Genomic DNA, 22,079 nt, shown 5'->3' with positions numbered 1-22,079 from the left:
TTTCTTCCATGGCTCCCAACTGAAAATGGCAAAGACTGATTTTGTACGACCACGAAGGGACTCGAACCCTCAATCTTCTGATCCGAAGTCAGACGCCTTATCCATTAGGCCACGCGGTCAGGGCCATTTGCTGTCTCATTGATGGGAGAGTGAGGTTACATGGATTCAAAATTTTTCAGATTTGCGTCAAAATGCCAACAAATAATGGGAAATCCACTGAGAAAGCAACAAAAGGCTACTTTCTGCATAATGGGCACTTACTAAGGGAAAAGCATGTGCACAATGAATCCTGGCACTATTCACATTCAAGTTCTCGTTGGGAAAGCGTGGCAATGTGGTCAATTGTGAACATCATTGTTGTTTCTTCAATGGCTCCCAACTGAAAATGGCAAAGACTGATTTTGTACGACCACGAAGGGACTCGCAACATCAATCTTCTGATCTGAAGTCAGACGCCTTATCCATTACTCCACGCGGTTAGGGCCCATTTGTTAGTTCATTGATGGGAGGGTGAGGTTAGATATCTTCTAAATCATGCTGAATTGCGTCAAAACCCAAACAAATAATGGGTAAATACACTGGGAAAGCAACAAAGTGTTACTTTCTGCAAATTGGTTGCTTATTCAGGCAATAACATGGGCACATTGAATCCTGGCACTATTCCCATTCAAGTTCTCGTTGGGAAATCGTGGCAATGTGGTCAATTGTGAACATCATTGTTGTTTCTTCCATGGCTCCCAACTGAAAATGGCAAAGACTGATTTTGTACGACCACGAAGGGACTCGAACCCTCAATCTTCTGATCCGAAGTCAGACGCCTTATCCATTAGGCCACGCGGTCAGGGCCGTTTGCTGTCTCATTGATGGGAGAGTGAGGTTACATGGATTCAAAATTTTGCTGATTTGCGTCAAAATGCCAACAAATAATGGGTAAATCCACTGAGAAAGCAACAAAAGGCTACTTTCTGCATAATGGGCACTTACTAAGGGAAAAGCATGTGCACAATGAATCCTGGCACTATTCACATTCAAGTTCTCGTTGGGAAAGCGTGGCAATGTGGTCAATTGTGAACATCATTGTTGTTTCTTCAATGGCTCCCAACTGAAAATGGCAAAGACTGATTTTGTACGACCACGAAGGGACTCGAACCCTCAATCTTCTGATCCGAAGTCAGACGCCTTATCCATTAGGCCACGCGGTCAGGGCCCGTTTGCTCTCTCATTGATGGGAGAGTGGGGTTACATGGATTCTAAATTTTGCTGATTTGCGTCAAAATGCCAACAAATAATGGGTAAATCCACTGAGAAAGCAACAAAAGGCTACTTTCTGCATAATGGGCACTTACTAAGGGAAAAGCATGTGCACAATGAATCCTGGCACTATTCACATTCAAGTTCTCGTTGGGAAAGCGTGGCAATGTGGTCAATTGTGAACATCATTGTTGTTTCTTCAATGGCTCCCAACTGAAAATGGCAAAGACTGATTTTGTACGACCACGAAGGGACTCGCAACATCAATCTTCTGATCTGAAGTCAGACGCCTTATCCATTACTCCACGCGGTTAGGGCCCATTTGTTGGTTCATTGCTCGGAGGGTGAGGTTAGATATCTTCTAAATCATGCTGAATTGCGTCAAAATCCCAACAAATAATGGGTAAATACACTGGGAAAGCAACAAAGTGTTACTTTCTGCAAATTGGTTGCTTATTCAGGCAATAACATGGGCACGTTGAATCCTGGCACTATTCCCATTCAAGTTCTCGTTGGGAAATCGTGGCAATGTGGTCAATTGTGAACATCATTGTTGTTTCTTCCATGGCTCCCAACTGAAAATGGCAAAGACTGATTTTGTACGACCACGAAGGGACTCGAACCCCCAATCTTCTGATCCGAAGTCAGACGCCTTATCCATTAGGCCACGCGGTCAGGGCCCATTTGCTGTCTCATTGATGGGAGAGTGAGGTTACACGTATTCTAAATTTTGCTGATTTGCGTCAAAATGCCAACAAATAATGGGTAAATCCACTGAGAAAGCAACAAAAGGCTACTTTCTGCATAATGGACACTTACTAAGGGAAAAGCATGTGCACAATGAATCCTGGCACTATTCACATTCAAGTTCTCGTTGGGAAAGCGTGGCAATGTGGTCAATTGTGAACATCATTGTTGTTTCTTCAATGGCTCCCAACTGAAAATGGCAAAGACTGATTTTGTACGACCACGAAGGGACTCGCAACATCAATCTTCTGATCCGAAGTCAGACGCCTTATCCATTACTCCAGGTGGTTAGGGCCCATTTGTTGGTTCATTGCTGGGAGGGTGAGGTTAGATATCTTCTAAATCATGCTGAAATGCGTCAAAATCCCAACAAATAATGGGTAAATACACTGGGAAAGCAACAAAGTGTTACTTTCTGCAAATTGGTTGCTTATTCAGGCAATAACATGGGCACGTTGAATCCTGGCACTATTCCCATTCAAGTTCTCGTTGGGAAAGCGTGGCAATGTGATCAATTGTGAACATCATTGTTGTTTCTTCAATGGCTCCCAACTGAAAATGGCAAAGACTGATTTTGTACGACCACGAAGGGACTCGCAACATCAATCTTCTGATCTGAAGTCAGACGCCTTATCCATTAGGCCACGCGGTCAGGGCCCATTTGCTGTCTCATTGATGGGAGAGTGAGGTTACATGGATTCAAAATTTTGCTGATTTGCGTCAAAATGCCAACAAATAATGGGTAAATACACTGAGAAAGCAACAAAAGGCTACTTTCTGCATAATGGGCACTTACTAAGGGAAAAGCATGTGCACAATGAATCCTGGCACTATTCACATTCAATTTCTCGTTGGGAAAGCGTGGCAATGTGGTCAATTGTGAATATCATTGTTGTTTCTTCAATGGCTCCCAACTGAAAATGGCAAAGACTGATTTTGTACGACCACGAAGGGACTCGCAACATCAATCTTCTGATCCGAAGTCAGACGCCTTATCCAATACTCCAGGTGGTTAGGGCCCATTTGTTGGTTCATTGCTGGGAGGGTGAGGTTAGATATCTTCAAAATCATGCTGAATTGCGTCAAAATCCCAAAAAATAATGGGTAAATACACTGGGAAATCAACAAAGTGTTACTTTCTGCAAATTGGTTGCTTATTCAGGCAATAACATGGGCACATTGAATCCTGGCACTATTCCCATTCAAGTTCTCGTTGGGAAATCGTGGCAATGTGGTCAATTGTGAACATCATTGTTGTTTCTTCCATGCCTCCCAACTGAAAATGGCAAAGACTGATTTTGTACGACCACGAAGGGACTCGAACCCTCAATCTTCTGATCCGAAGTCAGACGCCTTATCCATTAGGCCACGCGGTCAGGGCCCATTTGCTGTCTCATTGATGGGAGAGTGAGGTTACACGTATTCTAAATTTTGCTGATATGCATCAAAATGCCAACAAATAATGGGTAAATCCACTGAGAAAGCAACAAAAGGCTACTTTCTGCATATGGGCACTTACTAAGGGAAAAGCATGTGCACAATGAATCCTGGCACTATTCACATTCAAGTTCTCGTTGGGAAAGCGTGGCAATGTGGTCAATTGTGAACATCATTGTTGTTTCTTCAATGGCTCCCAACTGAAAATGGCAAAGACTGATTTTGTACGACCACGAAGGGACTCGCAACATCAATCTTCTGATCTGAAGTCAGACGCCTTGTCCATTACTCCACGCGGTTAGGGCCCATTTGTTGGTTCATTGCTGGGAGGGTGAGGTTAGATATCTTCTAAATCATGCTGAATTGCGTCAAAATCCCAACAAATAATGGGTAAATACACTGGGAAATCAACAAAGTGTTACTTTCTGCAAATTGGTTGCTTATTCAGGCAATAACATGGGCACGTTGAATCCTGGCACTGTTCCCATTCAAGTTCTCGTTGGGAAATCGTGGCAATGTGGTCAATTGTGAACATCATTGTTGTTTCTTCGATGGCTCCCAACTGAAAATGGCAAAGACTGATTTTGTACGACCACGAAGGGACTCGAACCCTCAATCTTCTGATCCGAAGTCAGACGCCTTATCCATTAGGCCACGCGGTCAGGGCCCATTTGCTGTCTCATTGATGGGAGAGTGAGGTTACATGGATTCTAAATTTTGCTGATTTGCGTCAAAATGCCAACAAATAATGGGAAATCCACTGAGAAAGCAACAAAAGGCTACTTTCTGCATAATGGGCACTTACTAAGGGAAAAGCATGTGCACAATGAATCCTGGCACTATTCACATTCAAGTTCTCGTTGGGAAAGCGTGGCAATGTGGTCAATTGTGAACATCATTGTTGTTTCTTCAATGGCTCCCAACTGAAAATGGCAAAGACTGATTTTGTACGACCACGAAGGGACTCGCAACATCAATCTTCTGATCTGAAGTCAGACGCCTTATCCATTACTCCACGCGGTTAGGGCCCATTTGTTGGTTCATTGCTGGGAGGGTGAGGTTAGATATCTTCTAAATCATGCTGAATTGCGTCAAAATCCCAACAAATAATGGGTAAATACACTGGGAAAGCAACAAAGTGTTACTTTCTGCAAATTGGTTGCTTATTCAGGCAATAACATGGGCACGTTGAATCCTGGCACTATTCCCATTCAAGTTCTCGTTGGGAAAGCGTGGCAATGTGGTCAATTGTGAACATCATTGTTGTTTCTTCAATGGCTCCCAACTGAAAATGGCAAAGACTGATTTTGTACGACCACGAAGGGACTCGCAACATCAATCTTCTGATCTGAAGTCAGACGCCTTATCCATTAGGCCACGCGGTCAGGGCCCATTTGCTGTCTCATTGATGGGAGAGTGAGGTTACATGGATTCAAAATTTTGCTGATTTGCGTCAAAATGCCAACAAATAATGGGTAAATACACTGAGAAAGCAACAAAAGGCTACTTTCTGCATAATGGGCACTTACTAAGGGAAAAGCATGTGCACAATGAATCCTGGCACTATTCCCATTCAAGTTCTCGTTGGGAAATCGTGGCAATGTGGCCAATTGTGAACATCATTGTTGTTTCTTCGATGGCTCCCAACTGAAAATGGCAAAGCCTGATTTTGTACGACCACGAAGGGACTCGAACCCTCAATCTTCTGATCTGAAGTCAGACGCCTTATCCATTACTCCACGCGGTTAGGGCCCATTTGTTAGTTCATTGATGGGAGGGTGAGGTTAGATATCTTCTAAATCATGCTGAAATGCGTCAAAATCCCAACAAATAATGGGTAAATACACTGGGAAAGCAACAAAGTGTTACTTTCTGCAAATTGGTTGCTTATTCAGGCAATAACATGGGCACGTTGAATCCTGGCACTATTCCCATTCAAGTTCTCGTTGGGAAAGCGTGGCAATGTGATCAATTGTGAACATCATTGTTGTTTCTTCAATGGCTCCCAACTGAAAATGGCAAAGACTGATTTTGTACGACCACGAAGGGACTCGCAACATCAATCTTCTGATCTGAAGTCAGACGCCTTATCCATTAGGCCACGCGGTCAGGGCCCATTTGCTGTCTCATTGATGGGAGAGTGAGGTTACATGGATTCAAAATTTTGCTGATTTGCGTCAAAATGCCAACAAATAATGGGTAAATACACTGAGAAAGCAACAAAAGGCTACTTTCTGCATAATGGGCACTTACTAAGGGAAAAGCATGTGCACAATGAATCCTGGCACTATTCACATTCAATTTCTCGTTGGGAAAGCGTGGCAATGTGGTCAATTGTGAATATCATTGTTGTTTCTTCAATGGCTCCCAACTGAAAATGGCAAAGACTGATTTTGTACGACCACGAAGGGACTCGCAACATCAATCTTCTGATCCGAAGTCAGACGCCTTATCCATTACTCCAGGTGGTTAGGGCCCATTTGTTGGTTCATTGCTGGGAGGGTGAGGTTAGATATCTTCAAAATCATGCTGAATTGCGTCAAAATCCCAAAAAATAATGGGTAAATACACTGGGAAATCAACAAAGTGTTACTTTCTGCAAATTGGTTGCTTGTTCAGGCAATAACATGGGCACATTGAATCCTGGCACTATTCCCATTCAAGTTCTCGTTGGGAAATCGTGGCAATGTGGTCAATTGTGAACATCATTGTTGTTTCTTCCATGCCTCCCAACTGAAAATGGCAAAGACTGATTTTGTACGACCACGAAGGGACTCGAACCCTCAATCTTCTGATCCGAAGTCAGACGCCTTATCCATTAGGCCACGCGGTCAGGGCCCATTTGCTGTCTCATTGATGGGAGAGTGAGGTTACACGTATTCTAAATTTTGCTGATTTGCATCAAAATGCCAACAAATAATGGGTAAATCCACTGAGAAAGCAACAAAAGGCTACTTTCTGCATATGGGCACTTACTAAGGGAAAAGCATGTGCACAATGAATCCTGGCACTATTCACATTCAAGTTCTCGTTGGGAAAGCGTGGCAATGTGGTCAATTGTGAACATCATTGTTGTTTCTTCAATGGCTCCCAACTGAAAATGGCAAAGACTGATTTTGTACGACCACGAAGGGACTCGCAACATCAATCTTCTGATCTGAAGTCAGACGCCTTGTCCATTACTCCACGCGGTTAGGGCCCATTTCTTGGTTCATTGCTGGGAGGGTGAGGTTAGATATCTTCTAAATCATGCTGAATTGCGTCAAAATCCCAACAAATAATGGGTAAATACACTGGGAAATCAACAAAGTGTTACTTTCTGCAAATTGGTTGCTTATTCAGGCAATAACATGGGCACGTTGAATCCTGGCACTGTTCCCATTCAAGTTCTCGTTGGGAAATCGTGGCAATGTGGTCAATTGTGAACATCATTGTTGTTTCTTCGATGGCTCCCAACTGAAAATGGCAAAGACTGATTTTGTACGACCACGAAGGGACTCGAACCCTCAATCTTCTGATCCGAAGTCAGACGCCTTATCCATTAGGCCACGCGGTCAGGGCCCATTTGCTGTCTCATTGATGGGAGAGTGAGGTTACATGGATTCTAAATTTTGCTGATTTGCGTCAAAATGCCAACAAATAATGGGAAATCCACTGAGAAAGCAACAAAAGGCTACTTTCTGCATAATGGGCACTTACTAAGGGAAAAGCATGTGCACAATGAATCCTGGCACTATTCACATTCAAGTTCTCGTTGGGAAAGCGTGGCAATGTGGTCAATTGTGAACATCATTGTTGTTTCTTCAATGGCTCCCAACTGAAAATGGCAAAGACTGATTTTGTACGACCACGAAGGGACTCGCAACATCAATCTTCTGATCTGAAGTCAGACGCCTTATCCATTACTCCACGCGGTTAGGGCCCATTTGTTGGTTCATTGCTGGGAGGGTGAGGTTAGATATCTTCTAAATCATGCTGAATTGCGTCAAAATCCCAACAAATAATGGGTAAATACACTGGGAAAGCAACAAAGTGTTACTTTCTGCAAATTGGTTGCTTATTCAGGCAATAACATGGGCACGTTGAATCCTGGCACTATTCCCATTCAAGTTCTCGTTGGGAAAGCGTGACAATGTGGTCAATTGTGAACATCATTGTTGTTTCTTCAATGGCTCCCAATTGAAAATGGCAAAGACTGATTTTGTACGACCACGAAGGGACTCGCAACATCAATCTTCTGATCTGAAGTCAGACGCCTTATCCATTAGGCCACGCGGTCAGGGCCCATTTGCTGTCTCATTGATGGGAGAGTGAGGTTACATGGATTCAAAATTTTGCTGATTTGCGTCAAAATGCCAACAAATAATGGGTAAATACACTGAGAAAGCAACAAAAGGCTACTTTCTGCATAGTGGGCACTTACTAAGGGAAAAGCATGTGCACAATGAATCCTGGCACTATTCCCATTCAAGTTCTCGTTGGGAAATCGTGGCAATGTGGTCAATTGTGAACATCATTGTTGTTTCTTCGATGGCTCCCAACTGAAAATGGCAAAGACTGATTTTGTACGACCACGAAGGGATTCGTACCCTCAATCTTCTGATCCGAAGTCAGACGCCTTATCCATTAGGCCACGCGGTCAGGGCCCATTTGCTGTCTCATTGATGGGAGAGTGAAGTTACATGGATTCAAAATTTTGCTGATTTGCGTCAAAATGCCAACAAATAATGGGTAAATCCACTGAGAAAGCAACAAAAGGCTACTTTCTGCATAATGGGCACTTACTAAGGGAAAAGCATGTGCACAATGAATCCTGGCACTATTCACATTCAAGTTCTCGTTGGGAAAGCGTGGCAATGTGGTCAATTGTGAACATCATTGTTGTTTCTTCAATGGCTCCCAACTGAAAATGGCAAAGACTGATTTTGTACGACCACGAAGGGACTCGCAACATCAATCTTCTGATCCGAAGTCAGACGCCTTATCCATTACTCCAGGTGGTTAGGGCCCATTTGTTGGTTCATTGCTGGGAGGGTGAGGTTAGATATCTTCTAAATCATGCTGAAATGCGTCAAAATCCCAACAAATAATGGGTAAATACACTGGGAAAGCAACAAAGTGTTACTTTCTGCAAATTGGTTGCTTATTCAGGCAATAACATGGGCATGTTGAATCCTGGCACTATTCCCATTCAAGTTCTCGTTGGGAAATCGTGGCAATGTGGTCAATTGTGAACATCATTGTTGTTTCTTCGATGGCTCCCAACTAAAAATGGCAAAGACTGATTTTGTACAACCACGAAGGGACTCGAACCCTCAATCTTCTGATCCGAAGTCAGACGCCTTATCCATTAGGCCACGCGGTCAGGGCCCATTGGCTGTCTCATTGATGGGAGAGTGAGGTTACATGGATTCTAAATTTTGCTGATTTGCGTCAAAATGCCAACAAATAATGGGTAAATCCACTGAGAAAGCAACAAAAGGCTACTTTCTGCATAATGGGCACTTACTAAGGGAAAAGCATGTGCACAATGAATCCTGGCACTATTCACATTCAAGTTCTCGTTGGGAAAGCGTGGCAATGTGGTCAATTGTGAACATCATTGTTGTTTCTTCAATGGCTCGCAACTGAAAATGGCAAAGACTGATTTTGTACGACCACGAAGGGACTCGCAACATCAATCTTCTGATCTGAAGTCAGACGCCTTATCCATTACTCCACGCGGTTAGGGCCCATTTGTTGGTTCATTGCTGGGAGGGTGAGGTTAGATATCTTCTAAATCATGCTGAATTGCGTCAAAATCCCAACAAATAATGGGTAAATCCACTGAGAAAGCAACAAAAGGCTACTTTCTGCATAATGGGCACTTACTAAGGGAAAAGCATGTGCACAATGAATCCTGGCACTATTCACATTCAAGTTCTCGTTGGGAAAGCGTGGCAATGTGGTCAATTGTGAACATCATTGTTGTTTCTTCAATGGCTCCCAACTGAAAATGGCAAAGACTGATTTTGTACGACCACGAAGGGACTCGCAACATCAATCTTCTGATCTGAAGTCAGACGCCTTATCCATTACTCCACGCGGTTAGGGCCCATTTGTTGGTTCATTGCTGGGAGGGTGAGGTTAGATATCTTCTAAATCATGCTGAATTGCGTCAAAATCCCAACAAATAATGGGTAAATACACTGGGAAAGATACAAAGTGTTACTTTCTGCAAATTGGTTGCTTATTCAGGCAATAACATGGGCACGTTGAATCCTGGCACTATTCCCATTCAAGTTCTCGTTGGGAAATCGTGGCAATGTGGTCAATTGTGAACATCATTGTTGTTTCTTCGATGGCTCCCAACTGAAAATGGCAAAGACTGATTTTGTACGACCACGAAGGGACTCGAACCCTCAATCTTCTGATCCGAAGTCAGACGCCTTATCCATTAGGCCACGCGGTCAGGGCCCATTTGCTGTCTCATTGATGGGAGAGTGAGGTTACATGGATTCAAAATTTTGCTGATTTGCGTCAAAATGCCAACAAATAATGGGTAAATCCACTGAGAAAGCAACAAAAGGCTACTTTCTGCATAATGGGCACTTACTGAGGTTAAAGCATGTGCACAATGAATCCTGGCACTATTCACATTCAAGTTCTCGTTGGGAAAGCGTGGCAATGTGGTCAATTGTGAACATCATTGTTGTTTCTTCAATGGCTCCCAACTGAAAATGGCAAAGACTGATTTTGTACGACCACGAAGGGACTCGCAACATCAATCTTCTGATCTGAAGTCAGACGCCTTATCCATTACTCCACGCGGTTAGGGCCCATTTGTTGGTTCATTGCTGGGAGGGTGAGGTTAGATATCTTCTAAATCATGCTGAATTGCGTCAAAATCCCAACAAATAATGGGTAAATACACTGGGAAAGCAACAAAGTGTTACTTTCTGCAAATTGGTTGCTTATTCAGGCAATAACATGGGCGCGTTGAATCCTGGCACTATTCCCCTTCAAGTTCTCGTTGGGAAATCGTGGCAATGTGGTCAATTGTGAACATCATTGTTGTTTCTTCGATGGCTCCCAACTGAAAATGGCAAAGACTGATTTTGTACGACCACGAAGGGACTCGAACCCTCAATCTTCTGATCCGAAGTCAGACGCCTTATCCATTAGGCCACGCGGTCAGGGCCCATTTCCTGTCTCATTGATGGGAGACTGAGGTTACATGGATTCAAAATTTTGCTGATTTGCGTCAAAATGCCAACAAATAATGGGTAAATCCACTGAGAAAGCAACAAAAGGCTACTTTCTGCATAATGGGCACTTACTGAGGTTAAAGCATGTGCACAATGAATCCTGGCACTATTCACATTCAAGTTCTCGTTGGGAAAGCGTGGCAATGTGGTCAATTGTGAACATCGTTGTTGTTTCTTCAATGGCTCCCAACTGAAAATGGCAAAGACTGATTTTGTACGACCACGAAGGGACTCGAACCCTCAATCATCTGATCCGAAGTCAGACGCCTTATCCATTAGGCCACGCGGTCAGGGCCCATTTGCTGTCTCATTGATGGGAGAGTGAGGTTACACGTATTCTAAATTTTGCTGATTTGCATCAAAATGCCAACAAATAATGGGTAAATCCACTGAGAAAGCAACAAAAGGCTACTTTCTGCATATGGGCACTTACTAAGGGAAAAGCATGTGCACAATGAATCCTGGCACTATTCACATTAAATTTCTCGTTGGGAAAGCGTGGCAATGTGGTCAATTGTGAACATCATTGTTGTTTCTTCAATGTCTCCCAACTGAAAATGGCAAAGACTGATTTTGTACGACCACGAAGGGACTCACAACATCAATCTTCTGATCTGAAGTCAGACGCCTTATCCATTACTCCAGGTGGTTAGGGCCCATTTGTTGGTTCATTGCTGGGAGGGTGAGGTTAGATATCTTCTAAATCATGCTGAATTGCGTCAAAATCCCAACAAATAATGGGTAAATACACTGGGAAAGCAACAAAGTGTTACTTTCTGCAAATTGGTTGCTTATTCAGGCAATAACATGGGCACGTTGAATCCTGGCACTATTCCCATTCAAGTTCTCGTTGGGAAAGCGTGGCAATGTGGTCAATTGTGAACATCATTGTTGTTTCTTCAATGGCTCCCAACTGAAAATGGCAAAGACTGATTTTGTACGACCACGAAGGGACTCGAACCCTCAATCTTCTAATCCGAAGTCAGACGCCTTATCCATTAGGCCACGCGGTCTGGGCCCATTTGCTTTCTCATTGATGGGAGAGTGAGGTTACATGGATTCAAAATTTTGCTGATTTGCGTCAAAATGCCAACAAATAATGGGTAAATCCACTGAGAAAGCAACAAAAGGCTACTTTCTGCATAATGGGCACTTACTAAGGGAAAAGCATGTGCACAATGAATCCTGGCACTATTCACATTCAAGTTCTCGTTGGGAAAGCGTGGCAATGTGGTCAATTGTGAACATCATTGTTGTTTCTTCAATGGCTCCCAACTGAAAATGGCAAAGACTGATTTTGTACGACCACGAAGGGACTCGCAACATCAATCTGCTGATCTGAAGTCAGACGCCTTATCCATTGCTCCACGCGGTTAGGGCCAATTTGTTGGTTCAGTGCTGGGAGGGTGAGGTTAGATATCTTCTAAATCATGCTGAATTGCATCAAAAACCCAACAAATAATGTGTAAATACACTGGGAAAGCAACAAAGTGTTACTTTCTGCAAATTGGTTGCTTATTCAGTCAATAACATGGGCGCGTTGAATCCTGGCACTATTCCCCTTCAAGTTCTCGTTGGGAAATCGTGGCAATGTGGTCAATTGTGAACATCATTGTTGTTTCTTCGATGGCTCCCAACTGAAAATGGCAAAGACTGATTTTGTACGACCACGAAGGGACTCGAACCCTCAATCTTCTGATCCAAAGTCAGACGCCTTATCCATTAGGCCACGCGGTCAGGGCCCATTTGCGGTCTCATTGATGGGAGACTGAGGTTACATGGATTCAAAATTTTGCTGATTTGCGTCAAAATGCCAACAAATAATGGGTAAATCCACTGAGAAAGCAACAAAAGGCTACTTTCTGCATAATGGGCACTTACTGAGGTTAAAGCATGTGCACAATGAATCCTGGCACTATTCACATTCAAGTTCTCGTTGGGAAAGCGTGGCAATGTGGTCAATTGTGAACATCATTGTTGTTTCTTCAATGGCTCCCAACTGAAAATGGCAAAGACTGATTTTGTACGACCACGAAGGGACTCGAACCTACAATCTTCTGATCCGAAGACAGACGCCTTATCCATTAGGCCACACGGTCAGGGCCCATTTGCTGGCTCATTGATGGGAGAGTGAGGTTACACGTATTCTAAATTTTGCTGATTTGCATCAAAATGCCAACAAATAATGGGTAAATCCACTGAGAAAGCAAAAAAATGCTACTTTCTGCATATGGGCACTTACTAAGGGAAAAGCATGTGCACAATGAATCCTGGCACTATTCACATTCAATTTCTCGTTGGGAAAGCGTGGCAATGTGGTCAATTGTGAACATCATTGTTGTTTCTTCAATGGCTCCCAACTGAAAATGGCAAAGACTGATTTTGTACGACCACGAAGGGACTCGCAACATCAATCTTCTGATCTGAAGTCAGACGCCTTATCCATTACTCCACGCGGTTAGGGCCCATTTGTTGGTTCATTGCTGGGAGGGTGAGGTTAGATATCTTCTAAATCATGCTGAATTGCGTCAAAATCCCAACAAATAATGGGTAAATACACTGGGAAAGCAACAAAGTGTTACTTTCTGCAAATTGGTTGCTTATTCAGGCAATAACATGGGCGCGTTGAATCCTGGCACTATTCCCATTCAAGTTCTCGTTGGGAAATCGTGGCAATGTGGTCAATTGTGAACATCATTGTTGTTTCTTCGATGGCTCCCAACTGAAAATGGGAAAGACTGATCTTGTACGACCACGAAGGGACTCGAACCCTCAATCTTCTGATCCGAAATCAGACGCCTTATCCATTAGGCCACGCGGTCAGGAACCAATTGCTGTCTCATTGATGGGAGAGTGAGGTTACACGTATTCTAAATTTTGCTGATTTGCATCAAAATGCCAACAAATAATGGGTAAATCCACTGAGAAAGCAACAAAAGGCTACTTTCTGCATATGGGCACTTACTAAGGGAAAAGCAAGTGCACAATGAATCCTGGCACTATTCACATTCAATTTCTCGTTGGGAAAGCGTGGCAATGTGGTCAATTGTGAACATCATTGTTGTTTCTTCAATGTCTCCCAACTGAAAATGGCAAAGACTGATTTTGTACGACCACGAAGGGACTCGAACCCTCAATCTTCTGATCCGAAGTCAGACGCCTTATCCATTAGGCCACGCGGTCAGGGCCCATTTGCTGTCTCATTGATGGGAGACTGAGGTTACATGGATTCTAAATTTTGCTGATTTGCGTCAAAATGCCAACAAATAATGGGTAAATCCACTGAGAAAGCAACAAAAGGCTACTTTCTGCATAATGGGCACTTACTGAGGTTAAAGCATGTGCACAATGAATCCTGGCACTCTTCACATTCAAGTTCTCGTTGGGAAAGCGTGGCAATGTGGTCAATTGTGAACATCATTGTTGTTTCTTCAATGGCTCCCAACTGAAAATGGCAAAGACTGATCTTGTACGACCACGAAGGGACTCGAACCCTCAATCTTCTGATCCGAAGTCAGACGCCTTATCCATTAGGCCACGCGGTCAGGAACCAATTGCTGTCTCATTGATGGGAGAGTGAGCTTACACGTATTCTAAATTTTGCTGATTTGCATCAAAATGCCAACAAATAATGGGTAAATCCACTGAGAAAGCAACAAAAGGCTACTTTCTGCATATGGGCACTTACTAAGGGAAAAGCATGTGCACAATGAATCCTGGCACTATTCACATTCAATTTCTCGTTGGGAAAGCGTGGCAATGTGGTCAATTGTGAACATCATTGTTGTTTCTTCAATGTCTCCCAACTGAAAATGGCAAAGACTGATTTTGTACGACCACGAAGGGACTCGAACCCTCAATCTTCTGATCCGAAGTCAGACGCCTTATCCATTAGGCCACGCGGTCAGGGCCCATTTGCTGTCTCATTGATGGGAGACTGAGGTTACATGGATTCAAAATTTTGCTGATTTGCGTCAAAATGCCAACAAATAATGGGTAAATCCACTGAGAAAGCAACAAAAGGCTACTTTCTGCATAATGGGCACTTACTGAGGTTAAAGCATGTGCACAATGAATCCTGGCACTCTTCACATTCAAGTTCTCGTTGGGAAAGCGTGGCAATGTGGTCAATTGTGAACATCATTGTTGTTTCTTCAATGGCTCCCAACTGAAAATGGCAAAGACTGATTTTGTACGACCACGAAGGGACTCGCAACATCAATCTTCTGATCTGAAGTCAGACGCCTTATCCATTACTCCACGCGGTTAGGGCCCATTTGTTGGTTCATTGCTGGGAGGGTGAGGTTAGATATCTTCTAAATCATGCTGAATTGCGTCAAAATCCCAACAAATAATGGGTAAATACACTGGGAAAGCAACAAAGTGTTACTTTCTGCAAATTGGTTGCTTATTCAGGCAATAACATGGGCGCGTTGAATCCTGGCACTATTCCCATTCAAGTTCTCGTTGGGAAATCGTGGCAATGTGGTCAATTGTGAACATCATTGTTGTTTCTTCGATGGCTCCCAACTGAAAATGGCAAAGACTGATTTTGTACGACCACGAAGGGACTCGAACCCTCAATCTTCTGATCCGAAGTCAGACGCCTTATCCATTAGGCCACGCGGTCAGGGCCCATTTGCTGTCTCATTGATGGGAGACTGAGGTTACATGGATTCAAAATTTTGCTGATTTGCGTCAAAATGCCAACAAATAATGGGTAAATCCACTGAGAAAGCAACAAAAGGCTACTTTCTGCATAATGGGCACTTACTGAGGTTAAAGCATGTGCACAATGAATCCTGGCACTATTCACATTCAAGTTCTCGTTGGGAAAGCGTGGCAATGTGGTCAATTGTGAACATCATTGTTGTTTCTTCAATGGTTCCCAACTGAAAATGGCAAAGACTGATTTTGTACGACCACGAAGGGACTCGAACCCTCAATCTTCTGATCCGAAGTCAGACGCCTTATCCATTAGGCTACGCGGTCAGGGCCCGTTGGCTGTCTCATTGATGGGAGAGTGAGGTTACATGGATTCAAAATTTTGCTGATTTGCGTCAAAATGCCAACAAATAATGGGTAAATCCACTGAGAAAGCAACAAAAGGCTACTTTCTGCATAATGGGCACTTACTAAGGGAAAAGCATGTGCACAATGAATCCTGGCACAATTCACATTCAAGTTCTCGTTGGGAAAGCGTGGCAATGTGGTCAATTGTGAACATCATTGTTGTTTCTTCAATGGCTCCTAACTGAAAATGGCAAAGACTGATTTTGTACGACCACGAAGGGACTCGCAACATCAATCTTCTGATCTGAAGTTAGACGCCTTATCCATTACTCCACGCGGTTAGGGCCCATTTGTTGGTTCATTGCTGGGAGGGTGAGGTTAGATATCTTCTAAATCATGCTGAATTGCGTCAAAATCCCAACAAATAATGGGTAAATACACTGGGAAAGCAACAAAGTGTTACTTTCTGCAAATTGGTTGCTTATTCAGGCAATAACATGGGCACGTTGAATCCTGGCACTATTCCCATTCAAGTTCTCGTTGGGAAATCGTGGCAATGTGGTCAATTGTGAACATCATTGTTGTTTCTTCGATGGCTCCCAACTGAAAATGGCAAAGACTGATTTTGTACAACCACGAAGGGACTCGAACCCTCAATCTTCTGATTCGAAGTCAGACGCCTTATCCATTAGGCCACGCGGTCAGGGCCCATTTGCTGTCTCATTGATGGGAGAGTGAGGTTACATGGATTCAAAATTTTGCTGATTTGCGTCAAAATGCCAACAAATAATGGGTAAATCCACTGAGAAAGCAACAAAAGGCTACTTTCTGCATATGGGCACTTACTAAGGGAAAAGCATGTGCACAATGAATCCTGGCACTATTCACATTCAATTTCTCGTTGGGAAAGCGTGGCAATGTGGTCAATTGTGAACATCATTGTTGTTTCTTCAATGGCTCCCAACTGAAAATGGCAAAGACTGATTTTGTACGACCACGAAGGGACTCGCAACATCAATCTTCTGATCTGAAGTCAGACGCCTTATCCATTACTCCACGCGGTTAGGGCCCATTTGTTGGTTCATTGCTGGGAGGGTGAGGTTAGATATCTTCTAAATCATGCTGAATTGCATCAAAATCCCAACAAATAATGGGTAAATACACTGGGAAAGCAACAAAGTGTTACTTTCTGCAAATTGGTTGCTTATTCAGGCAATAACATGGGCACGTTGAATCCTGGCACTATTCCCATTCAAGTTCTCGTTGGGAAATCGTGGCAATGTGGTCAATTGTGAACATCATTGTTGTTTCTTCGATGGCTCCCAACTGAAAATGGCAAAGACTGATTTTGTACGACCACGAAGGGACTCGCAACATCAATCTTCTGATCTGAAGTCAGACGCCTTATCCATTACTCCACGCGGTTAGGGCCCATTTGTTGGTTCATTGCTGGGACGGTGAGGTTAGATATCTTCTAAATCATGCTGAATTGCATCAAAATCCCAACAAATAATGGGTAAATACACTGGGAAAGCAACAAAGTGTTACTTTCTGCAAATTGGTTGCTTATTCAGGCAATAACATGGGCACGTTGAATCCTGGCACTATTCCCATTCAAGTTCTCGTTGGGAAATCGTGGCAATGTGGTCAATTGTGAACATCATTGTTGTTTCTTCAATGGCTCCCAACTGAAAATGGCAAAGACTGATTTTGTACGACCACGAAGGGACTCGCAACATCAATCTTCTGATCTGAAGTCAGACGCCTTATCCATTACTCCACGCGGTTAGGGCCCATTTGTTGGTTCATTGCTGGGACGGTGAGGTTAGATATCTTCTAAATCATGCTGAATTGCGTCAAAATCCCAACAAATAATGGGTAAATACACTGGGAAAGCAACAAAGTGTTACTTTCTGCAAATTGGTTGCTTATTCAGGCAATAACATGGGCACGTTGAATCCTGGCACTATTCCCATTCAAGTTCTCGTTGGGAAATCGTGGCAATGTGGTCAATTGTGAACATCATTGTTGTTTCTTCAATGGCTCCCAACTGAAAATGGCAAAGACTGATTTTGTACGACCACGAAGGGACTCGCAACATCAATCTTCTGATCTGAAGTCAGACGCCTTATCCATTACTCCACGCGGTTAGGGCCCATTTGTTGGTTCATTGCTGGGAGGGTGAGGTTAGATATCTTCTAAATCATGCTGAATTGCATCAAAATCCCAACAAATAATGGGTAAATACACTGGGAAAGCAACAAAGTGTTACTTTCTGCAAATTGGTTGCTTATTCAGGCAATAACATGGGCACGTTGAATCCTGGCACTATTCCCATTCAAGTTCTCGTTGGGAAATCGTGGCAATGTGGTCAATTGTGAACATCATTGTTGTTTCTTCGATGGCTCCCAACTGAAAATGGCAAAGACTGATTTTGTACGACCACGAAGGGACTCGAACCCTCAATCTTCAGATTCGAAGTCAGACGCCTTATCCATTAGGCCACGCGGTCAGGGCCCATTTGCTGTCTCATTGATGGGAGAGTGAGGTTACATGGATTCAAAATTTTGCTGATTTGCGTCAAAATGCCAACAAATAATGGGTAAATCCACTGAGAAAGCAACAAAAGGCTACTTTCTGCATATGGGCACTTACTAAGGGAAAAGCATGTGCACAATGAATCCTGGCACTATTAACATTCAATTTCTCGTTGGGAAAGCGTGGCAATGTGGTCAATTGTGAACATCATTGTTGTTTCTTCAATGTCTCCCAACTGAAAATGGCAAAGACTGATTTTGTACGACCACGAAGGGACTCGCAACATCAATCTTCTGATCCGAAGTCAGACGCCTTATCCATTACTCCAGGTGGTTAGGGCCCATTTGTTGGTTCATTGCTGGGAGGGTGAGGTTAGATATCTTCTAAATCATGCTGAATTGCGTCAAAATCCCAACAAATAATGGGTAAATACACTGGGAAAGCAACAAAGTGTTACTTTCTGCAAATTGGTTGCTTATTCAGGCAATAACATGGGCACGTTGAATCCTGGAACTATTCCCATTCAAGTTCTCGTTGGGAAATCGTGGCAATGTGGTCAATTGTGAACATCATTGTTGTTTCTTCGATGGCTCCCAACTGAAAATGGCAAAGACTGATTTTGTACGACCACGAAGGGACTAGAAACCTCAATCTTCTGAACCGAAGTCAGACGCCTTATCCATTAGGCCACACGGTCAGGGCCCATTTGCTGTCTCATTGATGGGAGAGTGAGGTTACATGGATTCAAAATTTTGCTGATTTGCGTCAAAATGCCAACAAATAATGGGTAAATCCACTGAGAAAGCAACAAAAGGCTACTTTCTGCATAATGGGCACTTACTAAGGGAAAAGCATGTGCACAATGAATCCTGGCACTATTCACATTCAAGTTCTCGTTGGGAAAGCGTGGCAATGTGGTCAATTGTGAACATCATTGTTGTTTCTTCAATGGCTCCCAACTGAAAATGGCAAAGACTGATTTTGTACGACCACGAAGGGACTCGCAACATCAATCTTCTGATCCGAAGTCAGACGCCTTATCCATTACTCCAGGTGGTTAGGGCCCATTTGTTGGTTCATTGCTGGGAGGGTGAGGTTAGATATCTTCAAAATCATGCTGAATTGCGTCAAAATCCCAACAAATAATGGGTAAATACACTGGGAAATCAACAAAGTGTTACTTTCTGCAAATTGGTTGCTTATTCAGGCAATAACATGGGCACGTTGAATCCTGGCACTATTCCCATTCAAGTTCTCGTTGGGAAAGCGTGGCAATGTGGTCAATTGTGAACATCATTGTTGTTTCTTCGATGGCTCCCAACTGAAAATGGCAAAGACTGATTTTGTACGACCACGAAGGGACTCGAACCCTCAATCTTCTGATCCGAAGTCAGACGCCTTATCCATTAGGCCACGCGGTCAGGGCCCGTTTGCTGTCTCATTGATGGGAGACTGAGGTTACATGGATTCAAAATTTTGCTGATTTGCGTCAAAATGCCAACAAATAATGGGTAAATCCACTGAGAAAGCAACAAAAGGCTACTTTCTGCATAATGGGCACTTACTGAGGTTAAAGCATGTGCACAATGAATCCTGGCACTATTCACATTCAAGTTCTCGTTGGGAAAGCGTGGCAATGTGGTCAATTGTGAACATCATTGTTGTTTCTTCAATGGCTCCCAACTGAAAATGGCAAAGACTGATTTTGTACGACCACGAAGGGACTCGCAACATCAATCTTCTGATCTGAAGTCAGACGCCTTATCCATTACTCCACGCGGTTAGGGCCCATTTGTTGGTTCATTGCTGGGAGGGTGAGGTTAGATATCTTCTAAATCATGCTGAATTGCGTCAAAATCCCAACAAATAATGGGTAAATACACTGGGAAAGCAACAAAGTGTTACTTTCTGCAAATTGGTTGCTTATTCAGGCAATAACATGGGCGCGTTGAATCCTGGCACTATTCCCCTTCAAGTTCTCGTTGGGAAATCGTGGCAATGTGGTCAATTGTGAACATCATTGTTGTTTCTTCGATGGCTCCCAACTGAAAATGGCAAAGACTGATTTTGTACGACCACGAAGGGACTCGAACCCTCAATCTTCTGATCCGAAGTCAGACGCCTTATCCATTAGGCCACGCGGTCAGGGCCCATTTGCTGTCTCATTGATGGGAGAGTGAGGTTACATGGATTCTAAATTTTGCTGATTTGCGTCAAAATGCCAACAAATAATGGGTAAATCCACTGAGAAAGCAACAAAAAGCTACTTTCTGCATAATGGGCACTTACTGAGGTTAAAGCATGTGCACAATGAATCCTGGCACTATTCACATTCAAGTTCTCGTTGGGAAAGCGTGGCAATGTGGTCAATTGTGAACATCATTGTTGTTTCTTCAATGGCTCCCAACTGAAAATGGCAAAGACTGATCTTGTACGACCACGAAGGGACTCGAACCCTCAATCTTCTGATCCGAAGTCAGACGCCTTATCCATTAGGCCACGCGGTCAGGAACCATTTGCTGCCTCATTGATGGGAGAGTGAGGTTACATGGATTCAAAATTTTGCTGATTTGCGTCAAAATGCCAACAAATAATGGGTAAATCCACTGAGAAAGCAACAAAAGGCTACTTTCTGCATAATGGGCACTTACTAAGGGAAATGCATGTGCACAATGAATCCTGGCACTATTCACATTCAAGTTCTCCTGGGAAAGCGTCGCAATGTGGTCAATTGTGAACATCATTGTTGTTTCTTCAATGGCTCCCAACTGAAAATGGCAAAGACTGATTTTGTACGACCACGAAGGGACTCGCAACATCAATCTTCTGATCTGAAGTCAGACGCCTTATCCATTACTCCACGCGGTTAGGGCCCATTTGTTGGTTCATTGCTGGGAGGGTGAGGTTAGATATCTTCTAAATCATGCTGAATTGCATCAAAATCCCAACAAATAATGGTTAAATACACTGGGAAAGCAACAAAGTGTTACTTTCTGCAAATTGGTTGCTTATTCAGGCAATAACATGGGCCCGTTTAATCCTGGCACAATTCCCATTCAAGTTCTCGTTGGGAAATCGTGGCAATGTGGTCAATTGTGAACATCATTGTTGTTTCTTCGATGGCTCCCAACTGAAAATGGCAAAGACTGATTTTGTACGACCACGAAGGGACTCTAACCCTCAATCTTCTGATCCGAAGTCAGACGCCTTATCCATTAGGCCACGCGGTCAGGGCCCATTTGCTGTCTCGTTGATGGGAGAGTGAGGTTACATGGATTCAAAATTTTGCTGATTTGCGTCAAAATGCCAACAAATAATGGGTAAATCCACTGAGAAAGCAACAAAAGGCTACTTTCTGCATAATGGGCACTTACTAAGGGAAAAGCATGTGCACAATGAATCCTGGCACTATTCACATTCAAGTTCTCGTTGGGAAAGCGTGGCAATGTGGTCAATTGTGAACATCATTGTTGTTTCTTCAATGGCTCCCAACTGAAAATGGCAAAGACTGATTTTGTACGACCACGAAGGGACTCGCAACATCAATCTTCTGATCTGAAGTCAGACGCCTTATCCATTACTCCACGCGGTTAGGGCCCATTTGTTGGTTCATTGCTGGGAGGGTGAGGTTAGATATCTTCTAAATCATGCTGAATTGCGTCAAAATCCCAACAAATAATGGGTAAATACACTGGGAAAGCAACAAAGTGTTACTTTCTGCAAATTGGTTGCTTATTCAGGCAATAACATGGGCACGTTGAATCCTGGCACTATTCCCATTCAAGTTCTCGTTGGGAAATCGTGGCAAGGTGGTCAAATGTGAACATCATTGTTGTTTCTTCCATG

At 43.3% G+C, this 22,079-nt stretch overlaps 27 non-coding genes across 27 annotated transcripts; all 27 read right to left on the bottom strand.

The window, feature by feature from the left end:
- Positions 1–46: 46 nt before the first annotated feature.
- On the bottom strand, positions 47–119 carry trnar-ucg (transfer RNA arginine (anticodon UCG)). Its single transcript has one exon. It is a non-coding gene; the product is annotated as a tRNA-Arg (tRNA).
- A 649-nt stretch (positions 120–768) lies between these two features.
- trnar-ucg (transfer RNA arginine (anticodon UCG)) lies at positions 769–841 on the bottom strand. The gene has a single exon. It is a non-coding gene; the product is annotated as a tRNA-Arg (tRNA).
- Positions 842–1,129: 288 nt separating this feature from the next.
- On the bottom strand, positions 1,130–1,202 carry trnar-ucg (transfer RNA arginine (anticodon UCG)). The gene has a single exon. It is a non-coding gene; the product is annotated as a tRNA-Arg (tRNA).
- A 651-nt stretch (positions 1,203–1,853) lies between these two features.
- trnar-ucg (transfer RNA arginine (anticodon UCG)) lies at positions 1,854–1,926 on the bottom strand. Its single transcript has one exon. It is a non-coding gene; the product is annotated as a tRNA-Arg (tRNA).
- A 1,375-nt stretch (positions 1,927–3,301) lies between these two features.
- trnar-ucg (transfer RNA arginine (anticodon UCG)) lies at positions 3,302–3,374 on the bottom strand. Its single transcript has one exon. It is a non-coding gene; the product is annotated as a tRNA-Arg (tRNA).
- Positions 3,375–4,024: 650 nt separating this feature from the next.
- On the bottom strand, positions 4,025–4,097 carry trnar-ucg (transfer RNA arginine (anticodon UCG)). The gene has a single exon. It is a non-coding gene; the product is annotated as a tRNA-Arg (tRNA).
- A 2,098-nt stretch (positions 4,098–6,195) lies between these two features.
- trnar-ucg (transfer RNA arginine (anticodon UCG)) lies at positions 6,196–6,268 on the bottom strand. Its single transcript has one exon. It is a non-coding gene; the product is annotated as a tRNA-Arg (tRNA).
- Positions 6,269–6,918: 650 nt separating this feature from the next.
- On the bottom strand, positions 6,919–6,991 carry trnar-ucg (transfer RNA arginine (anticodon UCG)). Its single transcript has one exon. It is a non-coding gene; the product is annotated as a tRNA-Arg (tRNA).
- A 1,012-nt stretch (positions 6,992–8,003) lies between these two features.
- trnar-ucg (transfer RNA arginine (anticodon UCG)) lies at positions 8,004–8,076 on the bottom strand. The gene has a single exon. It is a non-coding gene; the product is annotated as a tRNA-Arg (tRNA).
- Positions 8,077–8,727: 651 nt separating this feature from the next.
- On the bottom strand, positions 8,728–8,800 carry trnar-ucg (transfer RNA arginine (anticodon UCG)). Its single transcript has one exon. It is a non-coding gene; the product is annotated as a tRNA-Arg (tRNA).
- Positions 8,801–9,813: 1,013 nt separating this feature from the next.
- trnar-ucg (transfer RNA arginine (anticodon UCG)) lies at positions 9,814–9,886 on the bottom strand. The gene has a single exon. It is a non-coding gene; the product is annotated as a tRNA-Arg (tRNA).
- Positions 9,887–10,537: 651 nt separating this feature from the next.
- trnar-ucg (transfer RNA arginine (anticodon UCG)) lies at positions 10,538–10,610 on the bottom strand. The gene has a single exon. It is a non-coding gene; the product is annotated as a tRNA-Arg (tRNA).
- A 289-nt stretch (positions 10,611–10,899) lies between these two features.
- Positions 10,900–10,972, bottom strand: trnar-ucg (transfer RNA arginine (anticodon UCG)). Its single transcript has one exon. It is a non-coding gene; the product is annotated as a tRNA-Arg (tRNA).
- Positions 10,973–11,622: 650 nt separating this feature from the next.
- On the bottom strand, positions 11,623–11,695 carry trnar-ucg (transfer RNA arginine (anticodon UCG)). Its single transcript has one exon. It is a non-coding gene; the product is annotated as a tRNA-Arg (tRNA).
- A 651-nt stretch (positions 11,696–12,346) lies between these two features.
- trnaq-uug (transfer RNA glutamine (anticodon UUG)) lies at positions 12,347–12,419 on the bottom strand. The gene has a single exon. It is a non-coding gene; the product is annotated as a tRNA-Gln (tRNA).
- A 1,012-nt stretch (positions 12,420–13,431) lies between these two features.
- On the bottom strand, positions 13,432–13,504 carry trnar-ucg (transfer RNA arginine (anticodon UCG)). The gene has a single exon. It is a non-coding gene; the product is annotated as a tRNA-Arg (tRNA).
- A 288-nt stretch (positions 13,505–13,792) lies between these two features.
- On the bottom strand, positions 13,793–13,865 carry trnar-ucg (transfer RNA arginine (anticodon UCG)). Its single transcript has one exon. It is a non-coding gene; the product is annotated as a tRNA-Arg (tRNA).
- Positions 13,866–14,154: 289 nt separating this feature from the next.
- On the bottom strand, positions 14,155–14,227 carry trnar-ucg (transfer RNA arginine (anticodon UCG)). Its single transcript has one exon. It is a non-coding gene; the product is annotated as a tRNA-Arg (tRNA).
- Positions 14,228–14,515: 288 nt separating this feature from the next.
- On the bottom strand, positions 14,516–14,588 carry trnar-ucg (transfer RNA arginine (anticodon UCG)). Its single transcript has one exon. It is a non-coding gene; the product is annotated as a tRNA-Arg (tRNA).
- Positions 14,589–15,239: 651 nt separating this feature from the next.
- Positions 15,240–15,312, bottom strand: trnar-ucg (transfer RNA arginine (anticodon UCG)). The gene has a single exon. It is a non-coding gene; the product is annotated as a tRNA-Arg (tRNA).
- Positions 15,313–15,601: 289 nt separating this feature from the next.
- trnar-ucg (transfer RNA arginine (anticodon UCG)) lies at positions 15,602–15,674 on the bottom strand. Its single transcript has one exon. It is a non-coding gene; the product is annotated as a tRNA-Arg (tRNA).
- Positions 15,675–16,325: 651 nt separating this feature from the next.
- Positions 16,326–16,398, bottom strand: trnar-ucg (transfer RNA arginine (anticodon UCG)). The gene has a single exon. It is a non-coding gene; the product is annotated as a tRNA-Arg (tRNA).
- A 1,736-nt stretch (positions 16,399–18,134) lies between these two features.
- On the bottom strand, positions 18,135–18,207 carry trnar-ucg (transfer RNA arginine (anticodon UCG)). The gene has a single exon. It is a non-coding gene; the product is annotated as a tRNA-Arg (tRNA).
- A 1,374-nt stretch (positions 18,208–19,581) lies between these two features.
- On the bottom strand, positions 19,582–19,654 carry trnar-ucg (transfer RNA arginine (anticodon UCG)). The gene has a single exon. It is a non-coding gene; the product is annotated as a tRNA-Arg (tRNA).
- A 651-nt stretch (positions 19,655–20,305) lies between these two features.
- trnar-ucg (transfer RNA arginine (anticodon UCG)) lies at positions 20,306–20,378 on the bottom strand. Its single transcript has one exon. It is a non-coding gene; the product is annotated as a tRNA-Arg (tRNA).
- A 289-nt stretch (positions 20,379–20,667) lies between these two features.
- trnar-ucg (transfer RNA arginine (anticodon UCG)) lies at positions 20,668–20,740 on the bottom strand. Its single transcript has one exon. It is a non-coding gene; the product is annotated as a tRNA-Arg (tRNA).
- A 650-nt stretch (positions 20,741–21,390) lies between these two features.
- On the bottom strand, positions 21,391–21,463 carry trnar-ucg (transfer RNA arginine (anticodon UCG)). The gene has a single exon. It is a non-coding gene; the product is annotated as a tRNA-Arg (tRNA).
- Positions 21,464–22,079: the final 616 nt, after the last annotated feature.

This window comes from Conger conger, chromosome 14 (assembly GCF_963514075.1).
Source record: "Conger conger chromosome 14, fConCon1.1, whole genome shotgun sequence".
Taxonomy (NCBI): Eukaryota; Metazoa; Chordata; class Actinopteri; order Anguilliformes; family Congridae; genus Conger; species Conger conger.
The sequence above is the reverse complement of the archived record's forward strand: the minus strand, read 5'-3'. Positions and strand labels throughout refer to the sequence as shown.